The sequence below is a fragment of the Armigeres subalbatus genome, chromosome 2 (genome assembly GCF_024139115.2).
Source record: "Armigeres subalbatus isolate Guangzhou_Male chromosome 2, GZ_Asu_2, whole genome shotgun sequence".
Lineage (NCBI taxonomy): Eukaryota > Metazoa > Arthropoda > Insecta > Diptera > Culicidae > Armigeres > Armigeres subalbatus.
This window is the reverse complement of record NC_085140.1, coordinates 106344293-106359483: the sequence shown is the minus strand read 5'-3', so window position 1 is coordinate 106359483 and position 15191 is coordinate 106344293. Positions and strand designations below refer to the sequence as shown.

The 15191-nt window shown below is 44.5% G+C and overlaps 2 protein-coding genes across 3 annotated transcripts in view; both read right to left on the bottom strand.

The window, feature by feature from the left end:
- LOC134210599 (neogenin) overlaps positions 1-15191 on the bottom strand; it is a 565173-nt gene that overhangs the window by 495148 nt on the left and 54834 nt on the right. The gene's annotated exons all lie outside the window — the stretch shown is intronic.
- LOC134210600 (zinc finger protein 431-like) overlaps positions 6977-15191 on the bottom strand; it is a 93124-nt gene continuing 84909 nt past the window's right edge. Inside the window, exon 6 of the mRNA XM_062686719.1 lies at positions 6977-7121. The gene's annotated coding sequence lies outside the window, so the exon portion shown is untranslated. The remainder of the gene's footprint in view (positions 7122-15191) is intronic.

Below are 15191 nucleotides of genomic sequence, written 5' to 3'. Positions count from 1 at the left end.
GCTTCTAATATCATATGCAACTTCAATGAAATTCTGGTCGCATTGTCAACAAGTCAACAATATAATAAATGTTTGATTTGAATTCCCAGTCTGGTACGATTTTTTTAACTTCCCTGGACATGGAGTATCATTGTCATATCATTGAGGCTAACTCATAATATGCGAATGCAAAAATGGTAACTTGCCTCTTGGAGTTGAAGCACGATGGAGCACGTGACCCATTAAATTGAACCTTTCCTTCACTCCTCCTTGTACTTCAATTGCCAGAATTGTTCTGAAAAAAAAAATTATTTCGATTTATTTGATAAACAATTTCCAAAGAAATTTCTTGGTTGCCCTGAAATAATTTCCGAAGGAAGTCCAGGAGGAATGAAGGAAGTTCAGAAGTTCTGAAGGAATGCATGTAGAAAATTCTTAGAGTCGTGAGGAATTTCTGGATTGTAGTAATTTCTGGAGGATTTTCTGAAGGAACGCCTGGCGAAAATTCCAAAGGAATTCTTGGAGGAATGCCAAAAGAAATTCTTTAAGAAATTTAAGAATGTCCTTTGGTTCCTTTGGAAATTGCTCTAGGAATTCTTACGGAGATATCTAAAAATACGTCCTAGAATTTTTAAAGGAAATGGCGGAGAAAATTCCGAAGGAACTACTAAATGAATTTCCGAGGGAATAGAATGTCTTACGGAAAAATGTAAAATTTCCAGTGGAATTGTCAAAAGAACTTCCGAGAGAATTTTGTAAATATTTTTAAAAGTATGCATGTTTGTATGTAGTTATGCACCATCCTGGCTTGAGTCTTGCTCTGCATACGGCTCCACCCAATAGTTTTCATTCATTTATTTAGTCTAAATCTAAACAGATAACACTGAATCAACAATTTGACGCCACAATCCACGGCGCTCCATCCTCGAATGCGCCCCACGCTCGCCAAGTAGTTTTGCACCTGGTCTGCCCATCTCGCTCGCTGTGCTCCACGCCGTCTCGTACCAGCTAGATCGGAGCGAACACCATCTTTGCAGGTCTGCTGTCCGGCATTCTTGCAACATGTCCTGCCTATCGTACCCTTCCGGTTTTAGCTACCCAATAGTACAGTCAAATTTAATTACCATTCTGATTTCAATGCACAGCTGAATGAAGGCCAAAACATGGAAGTGGCGGACCCGTAAGCAGAGACGCAAAGCCCGCGGGATAGAGAGAATATCTAGAGATGTCGCAAATTAATCGATTACTCCGATTAGTTCATTCATCGTTGTGTGTTGGTAAAATCTCAAACTCTCAAATCTCATCCACGATTCAAATCAAACACGAGGCATACCCGACTCATGGCTCAGGGAATCGTCCATGATTCGACTCGCGGTTTGCATCATTGCGTGATTTTTGCTTGTTCTACTTTATAAAATTCATCGGAATAACTTTCTGTGCTTGAAACAATGGATAATAAATTCATACGTAAACATAAAATACGCTTCGATTGGGTTTTGACACTTTTCAGAGCAAAATCATTTTTCGGCGAATGAGCGAAACGATGCGATTCTGCGTGAAAAACTCATGCGCGATGCTCTCCATGCAGAATCGCAAGCAAGTCAGCTTGCGCATGAGGCTTACTAGAATGAGTTTCTTGATGACTTACCGAATCAATTCCTGAATGAACTACAGAAATTGATTCGGTATTTACGAAAAGAAATCTGCAGTAAGGAACTTCTACTGCAGTAAATTCCGAAAAAAAAAATTATATCCGCAATCTCGATATTTTGGGAGACTCAAGAATGAAAACTGAGTTCATTTTACTACTGTCAGGATTATCGAAGAAATTCCTGGAAAATATAGGAGTTTCTATATAAATTCCAATAGCTTTTTTTTCTGAACGTTTAATAAAAATTCCTTCATAAGTTCCTTTCAGAATTCCTTCTGATATTTCTTCAGAAATTCATTTAAAAATTCTGTTCGAAAATCTTTTTAGAAAATCGAAAATCAAAAATCTTTTTAGATTGTCAAGAATTGAGCCGAAAATTCCCCCAGGAATTTCTCCGAAAATTTCTTTAGAAAAGCCAACAGCAATTAATTTGGACATTCCTTTAGTAAACCCTCCGGAAAGGCCTTTACAAACGAAATTTTCGAAGATATTCCAAAAAATTTCTGCAGAGATTCTAAAAGAGTTTCTGGAGAAAGTTTGTAATAAGTTTCAAAGGGAAATTTCGAAAGAATACCAAAAATATCTTCCTATGCTTTCCAAAGAAGTTCTTTGAGAAATTACTGGAAGAATTTCTATTAGAAATTCTGAATCCTTAATCAAATTCAGATAGTGTTTTCCTAAAGGCATTTCCGAATGTATTCTTAAACAGTATCCGTAGATATTCCTAAAGAAATACTTGAAGAATTTTCCATGGGTATTTCCTAAGGAATTCTTAAAAAAGTTTTCGAATGAATATCTAAAGAAATTCCTAAAAAACTCCGCAAAGGAATTTCCGAAGCAATCCCTAAAAAAATCCCAAGGAAATTCCTGAAGGAACTTTTGGAGAAATATCGGAAAGAATTTCCGAACAAATATCCAAATAGATTTTCAAGGGAATTCTTAGGGAGGTTCTGAAGGAATTCAATAGGGAAATTGTAAATTAGTTCTTGGAATTCATTCTTCGAATTTTCTGAGGAATATTTTGAGTAATTTCCAAACGAATTTCTGGATTTATATCCGAAATACTTTTCAATGAACTTATGTGCTGTGATGCGGCAATGTCCTAGTGGAGGATGTAATATGAACTTTTGCTGTGGAGATACAAGCTATAGCTATTAGGATGTTCCCCCCATCAGTCTGACTGTAGCTAGCAATTGTACAAAAAACCCTAAAATTCATGAAAAGCATGATATGCCTTGCCGCAGGACATTTTTTTTCTCAGCTCAAAAATCTTCACGCCGATTCACGCCGCCGCCGCCGCCGCCGAACATTGCTTACGGCGTGACGCCGCCGACGCCGCCGCCGCCGGTGTAAAAATGGCCTTACGCCGCCGCCGCTCACAAATACTTCGGCGCACAGGTCTAGTCCCAGGATCTCAAGCTTCATGCGGCGTGCCTCATTGGCAAGTTGTGCCAATTTACCCTGCTGGGCTAGAGTTAAAACGTTCTATGTTCCTATTCGTGTCCGTTGTTTCACGCTAAGAGTCGTCGCCGTAAAATCAGTCCGTATTCTTTCATTATCGGATTCTCGAACAGATTGATCTTTCGGGAACAGTAGGTTGTTGGCTCAAGGTTCCCTATCCACCGGGATGGGGCTGCCATCTTAGGTATAGCTTCCGGGGAATAGCATTCAGAACAGACGCTGGTGGAACCGCACCTCCTTGGTGAACAGACGCTCGATCAGTCGGGTCAAAATTGTTTAAAGTCCCACCCAACACCAGGACTAGGCTAGTGCGCTTTGAGCGGCACACGGTCGCTTTGATACGGCCTGCTTGAGGACACATGCAGCTTTTTATAGAAGTTCAACAGAGCCCACTGTCGAACCCCACCACATCCTAGGCAGACCCCACAGGACGCACCCTCTCACTCTAGCTGATGTCAGAAGGACACTACCAGCTAAGTACGCAACCCTTAGCTAGCGGTCAATTGTCATCGGAAGACCCGTGGAAGCGTGAGTATTGGAGCTTGTTGGGACCAGAGCTATGTTAGGCGCCTCTTCCCCGATGTCAACTCACCATTTCGTAGCCCTCTTTCGTAGCCCTTACGAAAATCTTTTAGAAATAAAGGAAATAAAGGAAACACCTACGCAAATTGTTTTGAGAAATCCTTCAGAAATTTCTGCAAAAGAATTCCTTTTATGATTTACTTTGGAAATTGGTTTGGAAATTCCTGCCGAAATTGAATTAGGAGGTCCTTCAAATTTGTTCAATGAATTGCATCAGCAATTATTTCAAGAAATTATCAAACAAATTCTTCCAGTAATTCCTTCAGAAATCCCTTTCTAAAATCTAGAAGAAAAAATCTTGGAATTCCATTGCAATTTCTCTTGGGAATTTCTTCAGAATTACAACCAGGATCTTTTTTTTTTTGAAAATTCCTTCCAATATTCCTCCAGAAATTTATTCAGAAATTCCTTAAGACCTCCAGATATTCTTTTGGAAATTCTTTCGGAAATCGTACAGAAACTCTTTTAGGAATCATTCAAAAATTACTTCCAATTACTAATTAAGAGATCCTTTGGAAATTTCATCTGGAAATTCCTTTGACATTTCCGTTAGAAACCCATCTGAAAATTCCTTTCCGGTGATTTACAAGCAAACTTCCGGAGGTATTCCTGGAGATGCATTCATATAGAAACTTCCGAAGGAATTTCTGAAGGAACTTCCGGTGAAACTCCTGGAGAAATTTCCGGAGGCATTACTGGAAGAGCTTCTGGAGGAACTCCTGGAGGTGACTCTAGGACACTACCCATAATTCCGTCATTATTTCAAGTTAATACTTCTCCGAGTAGAATCCGAGATATTGATAAAAAAAACATGATATTAACTTGTTTGAAATAAGAGTAAAAATAACAAGCAATAACAAAAATGTACCGAAATATCATAAAAATATCAGATTTTGCTATTAACAAGAATAAACTAATAGCTCAAGATATTGATAAGTTCTTGTTAATGGCAAAACCTGATATTTTATGATATTTCGGTGCAAATTTTTGTTATTTTCGCTTGTTATTTTTACTCTTATTTCAAACAAGTTAATATCATGTTTTGTTATCAATATCACGTTTTACTGTTAATAAGCTATTATCGTCTACCCGTGTCATTTCAATGAAAAAAAATGTTACTCAATGAAAGTTTATTCATAATTCATATGAATGAGCAAGGAGGATCTCTCACTCCATTTCGTAGAATAGTAATAATTCGAAGAAAAATCAAAACTGTTGGTTAAACTTGTTGGATGAAAAACTGTTGCAATTCATCGATATCCGTTGGTGTTAAACATAATAATAGAATACTACAGATTCTAAATGTTTTCGGGGTAATGAATTTCGGGGTAGTGTCCCATTCGGGGTGATGGTTTTCGGGGTACTGTCCCATTCGGGGCCTTCGGGATAATGGCATTCGGGTACTGGCATTCGGGGTAGTGGGGTGGAGCCCCTGGAGGTACTTCCGGAGGAGTTCTTGAAGGAACTACCGAAGGCATTCCTGGGCGAACTTCCGGGAGATTTCCTGAGTGAACTCCCGGAGGAATTCCTGGAGGAACTTTCGGAGGAATTCATGGATGAGCTTCCGAAGGAATTTCTGGAGGAAATTCCGGAGTGAATTCCGGAATTAATTTCCTGAGGAATGCCTGGAGGAAATTCCGGAGGAATTATTGAAGAATCTTCTGGAGGAATTCCTGGAGAAACTTCCTGAGTAATTCCTGGAGGAACTTTCATAGAAATTCTTCGAGGAACTTCCGGAGGAATTTCTAGAGGAATTTCAGAAGAAAATCCTGGAGGAACTTCCGGTGTAATTCCTGGAGGAACTACCGGAGGAATTCCTGGAGAAACTTATGTAGAAATTTCTAAAGGAGTTTCCGGAGGAGTTTCTGAACGAACTTTCGGAGGAATTTTTGAAAAACTTCTAGAGGAATTCCTGGAAAAACCTTCGGAGACATTCCTGGAGGAATTTCTGGAGGAACCTCAGGAGGTATTCCTTGAGAAACTTCAGAAGGAGTTCCTGAAGGAACTTCCTGAGGAGTTTCTGGAGGAACTTCCTGAAGAATTCCTGGAGGGACTTTCTGGAGGAACTTTCGGAGAGCTTTCCTGGTGAAATTTACGGTGGAATATGTGGAAGAATTTGCATGAAATAAGTGTATACAATTATATTTAAGAGAAAATATTTGATTTTGTAAGTCATGTGTTCCATCGTGCCCAGCTTAACTCCGCCAGTGATGCCCAGTTCTTATACAGTTTTTGGTTGGTTCTTATACAGAATTGTTAGAAAATCTGGTTGAGTGTAGTTGTGGATTCCGGAAGGCTTGTCCTTGACACAAAATAAAATTTTCTGTATTTCACTATTTCAAACTTCTTCACAAACATCACAAGCACTACCGTCGACCCCAAAACAGAAAGTGAACGATATGCTGCTACTGGCGGGTCATGATGGATGATGATAGTGATGATGCTGATGACGGTGCTGATTTGTATTTATGTGGCAGCGGAAAATTTCTCCCACTCAGTATCAGACCTCAGGCCGTGTGCCAAACGATGATAATGGTCATAAAGATCCCAACCTTTCCGGTAATTTGCAATCGTGAGATACACATCACCACCGTTTCATACCTAGTTGGTTCAGATCTCTCAGCTCAAGCCGACCCGTTCAAGACACAAGTTTTGTGGCAGTCAGTGTACGTAAGGAGGGAAGGTAAGACTGGGCCGTAACGAACGCACCGAGCAATGACGGTGGTAAATTGGATGGGAAATTTATCTCCTGCCAGGTTGACGGAGCTTTTGGAGATAGTGAGAGGGAATTGTTGGGTTTTCGGTCGTATATTAGATTTTCCTTCGACTGCCTGAGCCTGACGGGCTGTGTGGTCGGGTTGGCCCGAGATTGATCAGCGAAAAAGTGGAAATTAAATTATCGTTTCAAAATCGACTTGATTGCGACGGAACAAATAGGTCGATCAAGGGCGATGGGGAGATTTCAAAAATTTCACAAACAAGAAATTGAATTGACAAGCGTTTTTATAAAAATATATTAAGCTCGTTTAGTGGAATGTATTAAACCGTCTAAGACGAATTAAGTACATACTGTCCATTTAATTCCACCAGTTAATTTTCGTTATCTTTGCAGATACGTATTTCGACCACAACTGCAAAGATAACGAAAATTAACTGGTGGAATTAAATGGACAGTACTTAATTCGTCTTAGACGGTTTAAGCGTTTTGAGTCATCATGTTCGCTATTTTGTAGTTGAGCAAATAAATATTTCATTCTTATAATTCTTATCTTGTGACAAAATGCAACATGGACGTAAGAATTTCAATGCCACAGAAAATCAGCATGTCTTCATTGGTTTTATTTTAATAAGTGCGGCAAGTTATATTCTCCGAGACGATCGAGAACCCTTCAGCTCGGTGTTATTTGCATCGATTCATTAAACTGTTATCCATCCTTCAAAAGCCAACCTGCAAAGAGAAAGAAAAATCTGAAATTAGAACACTGGGGCCAATCGCAATGGTTATCAGTTATCTAAAAGAAGATCAATAACACAGTCACATAAAATTTCAACAACCATCGAACCCAAACTGACATCATCATCATATCGCCCAATCAACAGAAACAACACTTCAAACGGTGGTGCGGTGTGGTGACGATACGCTTTCGGTCCCATTCACATTGCAACCGTCAGCTCATCATCTCAAGAGCATCTTCAGCCCGGTAAGTAAGAGGTCACTCTTAAACTAAACACAAACAGAAACACCATCATCGTCGCCATAAGTGGCCCATTCCCACCGCAGCAGTCAGCCCGGTCGGACTATCGGCATATGATTATCGGTGAGCTGGGCCAATCTATCGGCAGATACCGTGTGTGCTCTATTGGGTTGGCCGGTAGCCCCGATCCGAATTCACAGACTGGAATTCGTTTAATAGGGATGGTCAAAACTAGCAATTCTAATGTTGAGAAGCTGTTTAAATGGAAGTGCAATAAATCTCAAATAACTTTTTAATATTCTTTTGCCTCATAATCAACCTATATTCAGCCAGCTTTAATCAGAAAGTCCCCACTGCGACCGGTTCGTTCCGATATGCGGGAGGTTTTTGGTAAACATTTACACTGGAGCTCTCCCACGCGGGACCGACCGTTGTTGCTGCTAGGAGACGAAAAACAGCAGCAGCCGCCGCACCTCACCACGGCGCGTGGTCAGCAATAATAGCACCTCGTTTCAAAGACCCAAATATCACAAATCCGACCGAACCGACGACAACGATGAAACACAAACCCGCATCAAAAGTTCGGAAGCAGCTACCAACAAGAGACGACCAGCAGAGCTTTGATGGAGGGATTGGTCGAGTGTTTACATTTGTACGTTTCGTCGCAATGGCATTCGCCACCCAAAATGCGAAAAATTCAGCCATGGTTTCGAACCATTCGGGTCTGGAAAGCAAAACAAAAATCACGCGCTACTGATGGTTTGGATCGAAAGACCACAGACTACGTCCTACGATGAATAAGACTTTACGAAGCTTTGTTTTTTCTGAACGGCTGTCCGGTTCTCGAGAGCCACTTGATACGGTTTCAATTTTTCGAGTGGTCTGGTCGATCGAGGACATCTCTCGGACATGGAATATGGAATTGAGAAATCGATTGTTGTGGATTTATATTATTTATGTGTATTGCTTTGGAGTAAATTTAAATTCTTTCGTGAATCTCACGAAAAGCGAAAGGAATTTCAAATAATTTAGGGTTGTTACAGCAATCCTGAAATATTTTCCGCGCCTACAAAAATTAAATCCGCGCCATTTCCACGCGGCATGAAAACCAATCCGCATGACCCAGAATTTAATGCTGGTCGAATACGGCGCAAATTACAGTTTTTGTTATCGCAACAACTTAGAAAAAAAAAGTTGGTGGTTTAACTATAACAGTATCGGACGGATACAGATAGGTAGCAAGACAATTAGTAGATGAGCGATACTGCTACCGCAGATAGCTTGGGGATTAGGCATTCAAACAGCCACCATGTCGTGTCGTTTAGGGGCAGCAGGGACTATGTCCAAGGGCTTGACTATCGCTTCCCAGGCCAACTGCGAATTGTGGTGCCTGCCTACTAGGCAGTGCTTAGGATGTGGTGGGGTTCGACAGTGGTCTCGTCTCTGTTGAATTTCTTCAAAAAGCTGCATGTATCCACAAGCAGGCACTCGAGGTTTTCTATGCATTCAAATTGCACAAACAATCGATTAAAAAATAGTTTTAGCTTTTCAAAACAAAATTCAAAATTTGGCCATTGCTACGGAGGTCCGGAAGGACCATTTGCTGAAAAAAGTAACAGCACTCAGAGAAAAATTACAGAACTTGATCACTTCACCGGTAAATGAGTGGTGCTTGTATTGATTTTGCTCTGACATTGCTACAATAAACAGTTTTGAAAACACAAATTACTGCAATTGGCCACTTCAACGGATGTTCTGGAACTCCCAGAATACCAATAGGTGGCCACCAGGGGTCAATGAGACTCGATATAATCGGCAAAGACGACGAATAAAGGATCACGATTGGAAGCTTGGAACATGGAACTTCAAGTCGCTAGGTTTCGCAGGTTGCGACAGGATGATCTACGATGAATTACATCCCCGCAACTTCGACGTCGTGGCGCTGCAGGAGATTTGCTGGACAGGACAGAAAGTGTGGAAAAGCGGGCATCGAGCGGCTACCTTCTACCAAAGCTGTGGCACCACCAACGAGCTGGGAACCGGCTTCATAGTGCTGGGTAAGATGCGCCAAAGCGTGATTGAGTGGCAGCCAATCAACGCAAGGATGTGCAAGCTGAGGATTAAAGGCCGTTTCTTCAACTATAGCATCATCAACGTGCACTGCTCACACGGGAGACCCGACGACGAGAAAGAAGCGTTCTACGCACAGCTGGAGCAGACATACGATGGATGCCCACTGCGGGACGCCAAAATTATCATCGGCGACATGAACGCATAGGTAGGAAAGGAGGAAATGTATAGACCGGTCATCGGACCGGATGGTCTGCACACCGTATCGAATGATAACGGCCAACAATGCATAAACTTCGCAGCCTCCCGCGGAATGGTAGTACGAAGCACCTTCTTTCCCCGCAAAAATATCCACAAGGCCACATAGAGATCACCTAACCAAGAAACGGAAAACCAAATCGACCACGTTCTAATCGACGGTAAATTCTTCTCCGACATCACGAACGTCCGCACTTACAGCAGTGTAAATATAGAATACGACCACTACCTCGTTGCAGTATGTCTGCGTACTCTCGACGGTGTACAACACGCGTCGAAGTCGGACGTCGCGGTTTTATATTGGGCGGCTACAAGACGGTAGACTAGCCCAAGAATACGCGCAGCAACTGGAAGCGGCACTCCCAACGTAAGAGCAGCTAGGCGCAGCGTCTCTTGAAGATGTCTGAAGAGATATTCCGCAACCGCTGCACTTGGCACGGTGTCCCCGGATCAGAGAAACGACTGGTATGACGGCGAATGTGAGCAGTTAGTAGAAGAGAAGAATGCAGCATGGGCGAGATTGCTGCAACACCGCACGAGGGCGAACGAGGCACGATATAAACAGGTGCGGAACAGACAAAACTCGATTTTCCGGAGAAAAAAGCGCCAGAGACCGAGACCGTGAAGAGACGGAGCAACTGTACCGCGCTAATAACACACGAAAGTTCTATGAGAAGTTAAACCGTTCACGTTTGGGCCACGTGCCACTATGTGCGTGAGGTGATCCAAAGGTGGCGGCAGCACTACCAAGAGCACCTGAATGCCGATGTGGCAGAAGAAGATGGCGAAATGGTGATGGACCTGGGAGAACGCGCGCAGGACATAATCTTACCGGCTTCGGATCTCCAGGAAATCCAGGAGGAAATTGGTCGGCTGAAGACCAACAAAGCCCCTGGGGTTGACCAGCTACCAGGAGAGCTATTTAAACACGGTGGTGAAGCACTGGCTAGAGCGCTGCACTGGATCATTACCAAGACTTGGGAGGAGGAAGTTTTGCCGCAGGAGTGGATGGAAGGTGTCGTGTGTCCCATCTATAAAAAGGGCGATAAACTGGATTGTAGCAACTACCGTGCAATCACATTGCTGAACACCGCCTACAAGGTACTCTCCCAAATTTTATGCCGTCGACTAGCACCAATTGCAAGGTAGTTTGTGGGCAGTACCAGGCGGGTTTTATGGGTGAACGCTTCACCACAGACCAAGTGTTCGCCATTCGCCAGGTACTGCAGAAGTGCCGCGAATACACACATCATCTATTCATCGACTTCAAAGCCCCCCATATGATACAATCGATCGGGACCAGCTATGGCAGCTAATGCACGAACACGGATTTCCGGATAAACTGACACGGTTGATCAAAGCGACGATGGATCGGGTGATGTGCGTAGTTCGAGTTTCAGGGGCATTCTCGAGTCCCTTCGAAACCCGCAGAGGGTTACGGCAATGTGATGGTCTTTCGTGTCTGCTATTCAACATCGCTTTGGAAGGGGTAATACGAAGAGCAGGGATTAACACGAGTAGTACAATTTTCAATAAGTCCGTCCAGCTATTTGGCTTCGCCGACGACATAGATATTATGGCACGTAACTTTGAGAAGATGGAGGAACCCTACATCAGACTAAAGAGGGAAGCCAAGCGGATCGGATTAGTCATCAACACGTCGAAGACGATGATAGGAAGAGGTTCAAGAGAAGACAATGTGAGTCACCCACCGCGAGTTGGCATCGGTGGATCGATCTTGATGACTTGCGGACCCTCCGTAGACTGCGTGGGTGGCGACGTGTAGCCATGGACCGAGCCGAATGGAGAAGACTCTTATATACCGCACAGGCCACTTCGGCCTTAGTCTGAATAAATAAATAATAAGGGGTCAATGAGTGATGTTTGCATTGATTTTGCTCTGGTAGTGCTACAACAAACGTTTTAGAAAAAGTCGCAACTTTCTGGGACGAATTACTGAAATTGACCATTTTACCGGATGTTCCACTTGAAGGACTACTTGGTGGCACTGGGGATATAGATACTTTTGAGCAGTGTGTAGCGGTGTAAATCTGGTCATATTATTAGGAGCACTTCAGTGTAGCTAATAATATGACGTCCCCTAACCCCTAATATATCAAGCGACCCGTACCAAGGGGATGCATGGTCTGAGGGGTGAAATAAATAGCAGGCCGCTAACGGAGCCTGTGGGGTACCTGGGCACCCCCCCACAGTATAGCGCTCCCTTACCACGTTATTGCGGAGCTCTGGCATGGCGAACCTATTTTCTAGCGCGACTCGTGGGACCAAAATGTCGACCAAACCAAAAAACCAAATTCGAGTGGAGAGTAACGGACGTAATAATGTCCTTTCTGGACAACGGCGGGAAATACAGCAAGGACCTTAAGAAGCCCGTGCTGACCCTCTGCAACATGGTTGTAGAGGCAAATCAGGAGTGGAAGTCCTTGCTGCAGGCAAGTAAGGAGGCGGAACGAAAGATCCGCCAACTTACCGAGGAGAAAGAGTTGGCAGTGAACCAAGCGGTAGAGGCCAGGAAGGAAGCCGAGTCGAAGATTCGAGTCCTTACGGAAGAAAAGCAGCTGGCAGAAAGCCAGACTGCAGAACTCTGCAGACGCATGGCTGTTACTGGAGCAACCCCAAAGCTTAGTAAGGTCAGTATGGCAACCGATCTGGGAGCTAGCGCCAAGCGTGTATTGCACGAGAAGAAGGCTACTAAGATCCATCGGGAAAAGGTTGAGCAGATTGCTGGCCCTAAGGAACGACGGAAACCAAATCCTCCTTCTACGAGGACTACCGAATTTCGCCGGGAGGAAGGCCTGCCCTAGAGGGAAGTTGTGAATCCCAAAAAGGCGGAGAAGGAGCGAAAAGCGGTAGAGGAGGCGAAGGCGCCATTGGCCAATAAGGGGAGTGCCCGTAGAGGAAATGGCACACCTTCCAATGGTCATGGCAGGAAGGACAGATGCGAAGCAATTATCGTCAAGGCTGATGTTAAGAGCTATGCTGACGTTCTGAAGGCTTTGCGGGGCAATACAAAGCTCACTGGCCTTGGGGATGATGTCAATTGCATCCGCAGCTGCACTGAGAGATCAGTGTGGCGTTGAAATCCAGGAAACTGCGATTCGGTTGCGGAAAGGTTATGCTGGAACGCAGGTTGCCTCATTCCAAGTACCTGTGGCTGACGTCAAGAAGGTACTGGATAAGGTCAACCTGAAGGTCCTTATCGGAGTCGGCTTTGCCGGAGGTGTGGATCTGAAGTTCACAAGGCTCACACCTGCCAGGCAAGTAGCTCAGCTAAATCTCAACCAAGCAAGCGCTGCTACAACAGTCGGTACACGAGAATAATACTGATGTTGCCTTGCTATCCGACCCATACCGCAGTCTGCTAAATCTAGCAGTTGAGTTGCGGTGTGTCATCTCCTGATGATGAGGGTTCCGTTATAGCAAAGGTAAACGGAGTTTACTTTTGCAGCTGCTACTGTCCTCCAAGATGGAGCATAGAGCAATATACTAGGGTGTTAGATAATCTTGTAGTGAGACTAACTGGTCTTAAACCATTAGTTGTAGCAGGTGACTTCAACGCGTGGGCAGTGGATTGGGCCTCTTGGTTCATTAACGCTAGAGGTCATATTCTGCTACGTAGTCCTGCTGGAGGACCGGATGATGTAATGCTAGATTGCGGATGATGTAATGTTATAGGTCACAGGCGACACTCGACGAAGTTGTATTGAAAGCTTCGTACGCGATTAGCAGAGTCGAAGAATGGCTCAACTCAAGGAGGTTGGCGTTAGCACATTACAAGACTGAGGTTGTTGTGGTGCATAACCACCATGGGTTGCAGCAAGCGAGGATAAACGTAGGGACCTGCACAATTAACTCCGTGAGGTCATTAAAGCATCTGGGCGTGATGATCGACGATAAGCTCAATTTTACGAGCCACGTCGATTATGTATGCCAAAGAGCTTCAATGATAATAGCTTCAATAAAATCTTTATCGCGAATCATGTCCAACGGATTGGCGGTGCAAAGTCAGGTGCATAGGCGTATAGCGGGTGTAGCATTGTCTATTATGCGATACGGCGTTCCAGGATGGTCCAAAGCACTAGAGGCCGGATGCAATTTTAAGAAATTAAACAGGGAACACCGGCTGATGTGTCTGCTGCAAGCGCATACCGCACCATATCGTATGAGGCGCTGTGCGTTATTGCTGGGATGATGCTGATAGACATACTTGCGGAGGAAGATGTGGAGTGCTTCAAAGACAGGGACTCGGTGCAAGTGTGACATGTCAAGAGAGCAGCTTCGTTGCTCAAATTGCAAAGGGCATGGGACACTGCAGTCAAAGGTTGTTGGACCCACAGACTGATTCCGGAGGTATCGAATTGGATTAGTAGGAAGCATGGTCAGGTCAACTTCCACCTATCACAGTTGCATGGCTGCTTCAAAAAGTTCCTGCATAGGTTCAGGTTCGCAGATTCTGCGGAGTGCCCGGAATGTGTAGGTGAGGTAGAATCGGCAGAGCATGTGATGTTTACATGCCCGCGATTCGATGTTGAACGCCATGCCATGCTGCTTGTCATGCCATGTCATGCTGCCGGACAACCTCGTCTAGAAGATGTGTCGGGAAGAAGTTATATGGAATTGAACAGATTATGTCGAAACTACAGCAGCGCTGGTGGCGTCTTGAACAAAACCAGCAGCTACACTTGAGAATACCGTGATGCAGTTAACACCATGCTCACCCCAACAACTGCCTAGGGCGTGGTGGGATTTAGCAGTGGGCTCTGCTAAAATCCCTCCCAAAAAACCACAAGTGCCCGTAATCAGACTCTATCAAAGCGACTGTGTGCCGCTTCAAAAGCACAAGCCCAGGGAGTGCCAATTGGCATGGGGAGTGTCCCTACTTCGGTAGGGTAGCGCGCGTGCTGCTTTGGCAGGGAGTGAGTGATCTGGTTGTGCTGAGGCAGGAGTGTCATAGCGTGTCGCCGCTATTGTCACCTCGAAGCGCAGCAGAAGTCTGAGTATGGACTGCACATGCTGAGGTAGGAGTCGAGGTGCCATCGACACCTCGAGGCATTGCAGTGGAGTGTTAGAGTGAGCACCCGAAAAGGGTCACATGGAGCGAATGGTCTTTGGAAGCTGCTTCGGCGGCAGGGTAGCAGTGGGTTGTACCCACACACCTACAGTTGTGCACAGGTGGTGCATGGGGAGTGTCCCTGCTTCGGCAGGGTAGCGTGTGGTCTGCTTCGGCAGTGGTGTGATTGATCTGCTCGTGCTGAGGCAGGAGTGTCGTAGCGTAATATCTGTAGGCCCAGGCAGTTACCGCTATTGACACCTCGAGGCATGGCAGCGGAGCGCTCGGGAGAGCATCCAAGTAAGACTCAAATGGAGTGAATGGTGTGCGAGCACCCAAGTCAGTCTCGCGTGGGACGAGTGCCTGTGTGAGCGATAATGAGCGAGTACGCTTAGTACTGCCATCCCCCAGAAGTAGTACTGCG